General features: G+C 47.3%; 1 non-coding gene across 1 annotated transcript; it reads left to right on the top strand.

The window, feature by feature from the left end:
* Positions 1-931: 931 nt before the first annotated feature.
* TRNAW-CCA lies at positions 932-1004 on the top strand. The gene has a single exon. It is a non-coding gene; the product is annotated as a tRNA-Trp (tRNA).
* The last annotated feature ends 8214 nt before the right edge of the window (positions 1005-9218 follow it).

Genomic DNA, 9218 nt, shown 5'->3' with positions numbered 1-9218 from the left:
CGTGAAAAAAGGCACAGGCCTTTTTCAACCTGTGCATCAAGGACCAAAAGAGGTCCTTATAGGAGGGCCCTGTGGGATCCTCCAAGGATTCCAAAGGGGCTTCCCCTGGTGGCTCCGTGGTAAAGAATCCACCTGTCATTGTAGGAGACTTGGGTTTTTAAATGTATTGATTTGGCTACGCTGGGTTTTAGTTGTGGCATGCAGAATCTTCTATCTTTGTTGCAGTGTGCAGGATCTTTAGTTGTAGCATGTGAACTCCTAGTTGTGGCATCTGGGATCTAGTTCCCTGACCAGGGTTCAAATCCAGGCCCCCTGCATTGGGAGCGCTGAGTCCTCACCACTGGACGACAAGGGAAGCCGGAAACAGGTTCTTTTGACAGTCATGATTGAAATGGAGCTACAGCTAAAGACTCTTCCTCCTGCTTTATTCTTTGGCCAGGTTTTGAGGCTTGTTTTCTCTTGGGCTTTTCTTGCAAGTCTTACACGCCTTGTTTAAAAATAAAGCAAATTCTCCTAATTATGACAGATTTTTGATGACTTGATGTTCTGTAAAATCTTGCTTGGTTCAAATATTTCTTCTAAAAAATCACCTTTTCCAAAGTCTAGGTCTTGGTAGGACAACTGCAGGGGAGTTAAGATGCTAATAGGTATGTTCAGATCCCTTGTACTAGGCACACATGAGAGTTAGGATCCATCAGGCCTTGCCATTGGTTCTTGGGTTGCCCTTCTGGGGTGATTTCTGCTGGGGCAAGAGATGTTAGCTGCCTCAGACCTTTATGCTGTTAAGAAAAACCTGTGTTAGAAAAACTTATTTCAGGGATAAAATTGAATGTAAGGCCAGATGTTGTCGAATCTCAAGGAAATTGCAGTGTAAAGTCAGTTTCTCATAAATCTGATAACCAGGAGACTGATTTGAGGTAACATTGGGGCTTTCCTGGTGGCTCAGAGGTTAAAGCGTCTGCCTCCAATGCAGGAGACCCGGGTTCGATCCCTGGGTCGGGAAGATCCCCTGGAGAAGGAAATGGTAACCCACTCCAGTATTCTTGCCTGGAGAATCCCATGGATGAAGAAGCCTGGTAGGCTACAGTCCACGGGAGTCTCAAAAGAGTCGGACACGACTGAGTGACTTTACTTTCACTTTCTTTTGGTTCATTCGGATGGTAGTGGGCCCACTGTATGCTTTTTTCTTTTGGCTGCACTTTGTGGCTTGCAAGATCTTAGCTCCCCAACAAAGGATTGGACCCAGGCCCGGCAGTGAAAGAGCTGAGTCCTAACCACAGGACCACCAGGAATCCCCTTGAGTGTTTTTTTTTTTTTTTTAATTGGAAGATAATTGCTCTACAATGTTGTGTTGGTATCTGCCATACATCAGCATGAATCAGTATAAATATTTCCCCTCTCTCCCTTCAGTGTATGTTAATGAGAAGGATTGAAATGAAGGGCGGGAAATACAGAGGGTGATATCAACCTACAGAGGTTAAAAGAAGCAAGGGTAGGGTTCTTTCCTTAAAGCTTTCAGGAAGTTGAATTGGCCTCTAGGATCGCAAAGGCCTTGCAGGGGCTGAACAGGCCCTGCTGCTTCTCCCTTCCCGAGGCTGCTTTCCTGTCTCAGCACTGAGGGCCTGCCTGTCCACCACCTTCCATTCCCCCAACCCCCATTCTCCTGCCTGGATGCCCTTAGTCTCTGATGTTCCTAAGGACATTGATTATGCCATGAAGGTCTTTAGGCCCTGTGTTTTTGAGTATGTTCCCTTGGTTTTTAGCTTCCAGAATGAAAGGAAAGGAAACCCAGAGGGGCAGGGAAACTTTCCATCCCAACCCTTGGTAACCTTACCCGCCCCAGAGCCTCAGAAGGCTGGCTGGCTCCTCTTCCAGCTGAGTCCCTGTGGCTAGCTCCTCTTGCAGCTGATCCTCTTTGCTGCTGATCGATTGTATGCCCCCAAGTGACAGCTCACTGTCCCCACCCCCATGCCCGGAGTCTGGCTGTTCATCTTTCCCTTTCCCCGAGGTCTTTTCCCCAGCACATTTCTCCAGTAGCTAGGCAGCCACCTGTGAAAAACAGAAGGGGCGGGAAGGGGAACTTCCAATCCAGTGTTAAGACCACACAGCCAATGCAGGGGGCATGGGTTTGATCTCTGGTCAGAGAACTGAGTCCCACATTTCTCACAGCATGGCCAAAAAGTAAAAATTTTAAAAGGTAAAGAGTGACATGTTGAAAAAAAAAAAAACAGGGAGGGGAAGGCTCCTTTTGAAACAAAAATGTCTGAAGCCCTGCAGAGTGACAAGAAGCCTTCGTCCCATTCGCTCAATTCTGTATCTGTATTCTCCAAGTTTACCTCCACACCTGCTGTTGCAGCCAGGTCTTGTCACTTCACCAATACAGTTGCCATGAGCTCACACACATACTGGGGCTTTGATTCATGGTTTGAATATAAAAACAGGACAGTCAGCCTTGTCCATTTCACCTAGGCAATACACAGAGCAGTAAGTCAGCCTGGAGCCACTCCACTGAACTGTAGTTCTCATCCTCAAAGTTCTTGGGGTAGGGCCTCTGATGACAGGGGTTGGGGACTTACTATGCAGGAGGGCTGCAGCCATGGGGAGAGCAGCTGAAGCCTGGCTTGAGGATTCCCCCTCCCATCCTTTTCCTGCAGCCGTCTCCCACGGGGCCTGTTACTACTACTTAGCTGCCACCAGGGGGAGCCAAACCTGCTCAGGGCTCTAAGCACCTGCTAAGAGCTTAGAGCTCTCCAGGTCCCCTCTTCCCCTTTATGTCGCCAGCAGTCAGGGTGACAACACGGTGCTCAATTCTCACTCATTCAGCAGAGAGCAAAGTGCACACAGTGTAAGCACATTCCAAGTGCCGTGCTAGATGCTAAGAACTCAGAAAGGAAACTGTGTTATTTACCTGAAGCACTTATCTAGAGGGTGAAATAAGGCATTACAACTTGGTGTGATAGAGATTATGATAAGGGAAGAGCCAAGTGTGATGGGAGCACAAGAGGGTCACCTGAGCCAGTGGTGGAAGTCAGGGAAAGCTTCCTCAAGGAAAACATTTTGACTTAAAGCAGTTGCTTACAAGTTGGCCAAAGGGGTTTGGGGAGAAGGGTCTTTCAGGCAAAAAAAAAAATAGCAAAAAAGAATGCAGCTGAGGAGGACTTCCCTGGTGGTCCAGTGGTTAAGAATCTGTCTTCCAATGCAGGGGATGTGGGTTTGATCCCTGGTTGGGGAACTAAGATCCCCCATGCCCTGGGGCAACTAATTCTTTGCATGGCAATGAAGATCCAGGGTAGCCAAAAAAGAATGGGGCTGGTGTGTGTGTATGTATGTATGTTTACAGGTAAGATGGGGAGCTGTGATGAGTAACGGGGGTGGGAAGACCAGATCATAAAAGATGGTATAAGAATGACTGGATGCCTGTCTTCCCAGGGTACTTACTAACAGCACCCCCTCACATGCTGTCCTGGTTTGGATAACTGAGGAAGCTATCACATGCTATCCTACTTGTAAGACATACTAAGGAGTGTGAACTTCATCCTAGGAGCAGAGAAGAACCACTGAAAGTTTGAAGAGGGACCTGACAGGATCAGATCCAGACAGATAAAATAAACTGGCAGTATGTGAAGAATGGATTGGGTGGAGCTAAGCGTGGAGGAAGGTCAGTTATGGAGCCATGCAGTTGTCCAAGGGAGAGATGAGGGTGGCCAGGGCGAGAGAAGTATTGGTAGAGAGAAGACCAATTTGTACTCTTGGGCAGCAAAATGCAACAGAACCTGGTGGATGCTGGTACCGTGGAGGATGGGGCTGCCTGCGGAGAGGTTGTGGTCATCAATATATTTGTGCCCAAATGCCTTTTCCAGATAGTCATGAGGCAGTGGGGCTGCAAACCGGGCCAGCCTTAAGTATCCTGGATATTTGAATCCAAAGGATAAGGAAAAGTGGGAGGAGGATATGTAGCGGGAGGAAAGCTAGGGAACAGTGAAGAAAGGTAAAAAGAGTTTTAAATGCACAAGGTAAAAACCTGGATTATAGGTTATCTAAAAGAACAATAAATGGAAGCCAACATAGAAGGCTATACAAGAAAGAAAGGTGGATATTTTTAAAATTACAGTTTACAACAGCATGTGACCATTAGGGAGACGTGTAAAAAGCCTTCACCCATAATCTGCTGCTCCATGACAGGGATGATGATTTTGGTGTATTTGGGAGGTAGGCATGAGTGAGGCAAGAGCGGAAACAGCAGGTGAACTAGAGAAAATCTATGGTAACAGTTTAACAGGGTCCAAGGCCAGATTTAGAAGGCTACATCACCAACCCAGCTAGGGAATGGCAATCAGAGACTCATTGCTAAGGAGGGCAAAGGCTTCAGAGCCTTGTGTCCATGCTGAACAGGATCCTTGTTTTCTTCTTAATTAAAATGTTCATTTTGAGATAGTTACAGATTCGCATGCAGTTGTGAAAAATAATTCAGAGATCCCATATCCCCTTTACCCACTTTCTCCCGCTTGTCACAGCTTGCAGAGCTAGAGTGTAATATACAACCAGAATCAATATATTGACACAAGCAAGATACAGACAGTGCCATCATCACCAGGAGCCCTCACAGCCGCTTCCCTCCCAACCTTGCACCCTCCCTCGTCCCTGGCAACTACTAATCTCTTCTTCATTTCCATAATTTTGTCATTTCAAGAGTGTAATGTAAATAGAACCACACAGCATGTAACCTTTTGGGATTGACTTTTTTTCTTTTTAAACTGAGCCTAATCCTCTGGCTATTAATACAAAATGCATGTTATCAATAGTTCGTTCCATGGTATACATGTACCAGAGTTTAACCTTTCACCCATCTAAGGACATCTGTGTTTCCAGTTTGGGGCTATTAAGAATAAAACTGCTGTGAACATTTATGTACAGGTTTTTTGTGTGAACAGAAGTTTTTTATTTCACTGGGATAAATGCCCAGAAACACAGTTGCTGAGTCTTATAGTGGTTGCATGTTTCGTGTTTTTTGTTTTTTTTTTTTTAAGAAATTGCCAAACTGGTTTTCACAGCAGCTACACCATTTTAACATTCCCAAAAGCAGTGTACGAATGGTCCAGTTTCTCCACAGCCTTTGGTTGTGTCACCATTTGGATTTTCGCCTTGTGTTTAGCCAGTTTGAGTGGTGTGTAGTAATGTCTCCTGGTTGTCATTTGTGCTCTCTAGGCTAATGATGTTGAGCATCTTTTCTTGTGCTTACTTGCCATCCTTAGATCCTCTTTGCTGTAGTGTCTGATCAAATTTAGGGGGATCTTTTCTAAGCCTTCTGTTTCAGCTTAGCTCCCTCTGACAGGGCTCTAGCGCAAAAAGGGGAGGGTATTGGGGCACCACCACAGGACTGCCAGCTGGGGGTCAAAACACAGGTCCCCACTCAGCCTCCACAGACAACTGTGTAGGGAACCTCCCTGTTCTTGGTGGGCAGGGTTGGGTGTTCCAGTCTCCACTGATACCTCCTGGCTGGGGGGCATAGGAATTCCTCATTACCGCTCCCCACTTGGCCTCAATAGACATCACAGGTGGAAGGGGTATGGCTCTATTACTGCCGGTGACAGAGAAAGTCTTAACTCTCTACTAGAGCATCTGACACCACCCAGCCAGGAAGGGAAGTGTAGTAGTCGAATTACCACCTTGTGGGTGTAGAAGTCCTGGCTCCCCACGTGGTCTCCACTGATGCCCAAGCAGGGACCAAATTACCACCTAGCTCCCTCCTCTGCCTTCTCTGGCATCCTGTCTGGTAAGGGACTCAGGTGGGAGCTTGGGAGCCTAACGTTGAAATCTCTGCTCCCTACTCAGCCTTTGCTGTTGGACGTGTTCAGCGACACTAGAGAGCTTCTTATCTAAAATGGTCAGTCTTGGGACTTCCCTGGTGGTCCAGTGGCTAAGACTCTGTGCTCCCAATGCAGGGGGCCTGGGTTCCATCCTTGGTGAGGGAACTAGATCCTACATGTTGCAACTAAGGGTTCGCATGCCCCAACTAAAGATCCCACATGCCTGCATGCTGTAACTAAGACCTGGTGCACCCAAATAAATAAATGAAAGTAAAAAGAGGAAAATAAAGTGTTCTATCTTGCTAAGCTGTCCCTCTCCTAGAGAGAGATGACTTTCCCTGGGGCTTTTTAATCTGCAACCATTAGCCTTTCCAGGTTGTCAGTTTCTTGAGCTCCAAGGTTGAAAAAATGAGGCAAGAAGAAAACTCAGGAAACTCACCACCATGTGTCATTGCTTGAGTCCAAAAACCCCTAGCCTGTCTGCCTTCTCCATCTTTCAAAGTCTCTTGTGGTTTTTTTCAAACATACTGTCCAGAGTTGTCAGTTGTACTTAGCTGAAGGAATCGGCAAAATTAAGTCTACACCAGCTTCCCTGGTGGCTCAGATGGTAAAGAATATGCCTGCAATGCAGGAGATACAGGTTTGATCCCTGGGTCAGGAAAATCCCCTGGAGAAGGAAATGGCCACTCCAGTATTCTTGCCTGGAGAATTCCATGTACAGAGGAGCCTGGCGGGCTGCAGTCCATAGGGTCGCAAAGAGTCGGACACAACTGAGTGACTAACACTTTCACTTTAATTTTCATCTTCCTAAACCTCCTTTTGCCTTTGGAAAAAACCATAACTTTGTATTGATGAGTAACATATTGGAAAGTGTGCGATTCACAAGTTTACAGCTTAATGAATTTTCACACACTGAACCCACCTAGCACCCAGATTAAAAAAAAGAAGAAGAAGAACATTACCAGTACCCCCACAAGTCTCCTCACAGCCGTTTACAACCACCTTCTCCACACTGGAGTAGCTACTGCTTCTGGGGCGCTTACATGGTGGTCCAGCAGAAGGGCAGCAACAGCTGATGATCCACCTTGACTGGTTTGTAGCTCTCTTCAGTGTGCGAGCGTGAGTGCATGTGTATGTGTGTGTGTGTGTGTGTGCATGCTCACACCTGTCCCCTCATGCACAGACTGGTAGAGTTTTTCACACAACTTCTATTCATCTGACCTCCTCACCTAGGCACCTTAGGTTTGCAAGTTCTTCACAGACCTGGGTTCAAATTTGAGTTCCATTATTTATCAAAAGTTTTGTGACTAAGAATGTGGGCTTTGGGGTCAAGCTGTGCTAAGTCACTTCAGTCATGTCCGACTCTGTGTGACACTATAGACTGTAGCCCACCAGACTCCTCTTCCATGGGGTTTCCTAGGCAAGAATACTCGAGTGGGTTTCCATGCCCTCCTCCAGGGGATATTCCCTTCCCAGGGATTGAACCCACGTCTTTTATGTCTCTTGTGTTGGCAGGCAGGTTCTTTACTCTTGGTGCCACCTGGGAAGCCCCCAAACATGACTTAAAATCCCAGCTCTCCCACTTGTTGACTGTGTGGTCTAGAAAAGGGTAATAACAGTAGGGTCTTATGTCTAGGTGCTGTGAGGATTACATGAAACAACTCATGTGAAGTGCTTAGAACAACGCTTGACACAGAGGCCAACCAACCCTCAATCAGCTTAGGTATTACCATGGTTAGTGTGAGGGCTGTTGTGACTCTTAAAGGATATCAATTACGTCAAGTGCCTGATACAGTTCCTAACAGTAAGTGTGAGCTCTCCTCCTTCTTGCCTGCCTGCCTAGTCACTCAGTCATGTCCAACTCCTTGTGACCCCATGGACTGTAGCCCGTCAGGCTCCTCTGTCCATGGAATTGTCCAGGCAAGAATACTGGAGTGGGTCACCATTCCCTTTTCCAGGGGATCTTCCCGACCCAGGGATGGAACCCGGGTCTTCTGCATTGCAGGCTGATTCTTTACTGTCTGAGCCACCAGGGAAGCCTTGCAGGGGAACACTAAGGAGTTGGTACTGGTAATTTTGTTCTCATGGGTTGGGGGAAGAGAAGGAAAAGTTTCAGTGGGGATAGTAGCTGTGTGGTGTCCTTCCCACGCTTCCTGGGAATATGCATTAGGTTCCCTTTTGACAGACTTCCTTCCCCTGCTTGGGACCAAACTCAGCTTCCACTGCCTCCCTTGATGCCCTGACTCAAGACTCTTCTGGGCAAAGGCCTAGATGGAGCAGAAGGCAATGCTCATGGGAAAGCCAGCCTCCTCTCCACAGGTTAAGGTGGAACTGGCCCCTCAGCTCTGACGCTATTGTATTTCCTCCTTAATATGGTGGAATAAAGGCCCTGGAGGGTTCCAGGCTAGTACCACTCCATATTCCAGGATGGCCCCTATGAGTCTTTTCCTTTCTCTGGCAAATGGTACTGACTGCCATGCCCAGACCTACCTCCATGAAGCTACAAGTTGTCTCCCAATTTGGGGGTTAAGGAGAGAGTTTGTCACTAAATATACAAAGTGTAGTTTGACATAAATTTCATTTTCAAACTATCTCACTACACATTTCTGTGAGAAGACAAGGAAAGAGTATCCTGAAGTTGAAAAGAGCTAGGGCATTACAAGTCCCCAAGTTTGGGGATCAGCTGCTGTGATAATCGAATGTAATTTATAAACTCCTCTGCCTTGTTCCAGTGTAGAAAAATTTGCTACATCCTTGAGATTTATGGCTGAGAAGGCAATGGCACCCCACTCCAGTCCTCTTGCCTGGAAAATCCCATGGGAGGAGGAGCCTGGTAGGCTGCAGTCCATGGGGTCGGGAGGAGTCGAGCACGACTGAGCGACTTCCCTTTCCCTTTTCACTTTCATGCATTGGAGAAGGCCATGGCAACCCACTCCAGTGTTCTTGCCTGGAGAATCCCAGGGACGGGAGAGCCTCGTGGGCTGCCGTCTATGGGGTCGCACAGAGTCAGACACGACTGAAGCGACTTAGCAGCAGCAGCAGCTAGATTTATGGTGTTGCCCTTCTCTCTGCAGACAGCAGAGGGCGTCATTAGCACAAACTCAATGTCACTGACATACATGGGAAGGGATGTTTGTAAGGTTCTCAGTTCAGTTCAGTTCAGTCGCTCAGTCGTGTCTGACTCTTTGTGACCCCATGAACCGTAGCACACCAGGCATCCCTGTCCATCACCAACTCCCAGAGTCCACCCAAACCCATGTCCTTCGAGTCGGTGATGCCATCCAACTGTCTCATCCTCTGTCATCCCCTTCTGCCCTCAATCTTTCCCAGCATCAGGGTCTTTTCCAATGAGTCAGCTCTTTGGATGAAGTGGCCAAAGTATTGGAGCTTCAGCTTCAACCAGTCCTTCCA

This window comes from Bubalus bubalis, chromosome X (assembly GCF_019923935.1).
Source record: "Bubalus bubalis isolate 160015118507 breed Murrah chromosome X, NDDB_SH_1, whole genome shotgun sequence".
NCBI classification, from domain to species: Eukaryota; Metazoa; Chordata; class Mammalia; order Artiodactyla; family Bovidae; genus Bubalus; species Bubalus bubalis.
The sequence above is the reverse complement of the archived record's forward strand: the minus strand, read 5'-3'. Positions and strand labels throughout refer to the sequence as shown.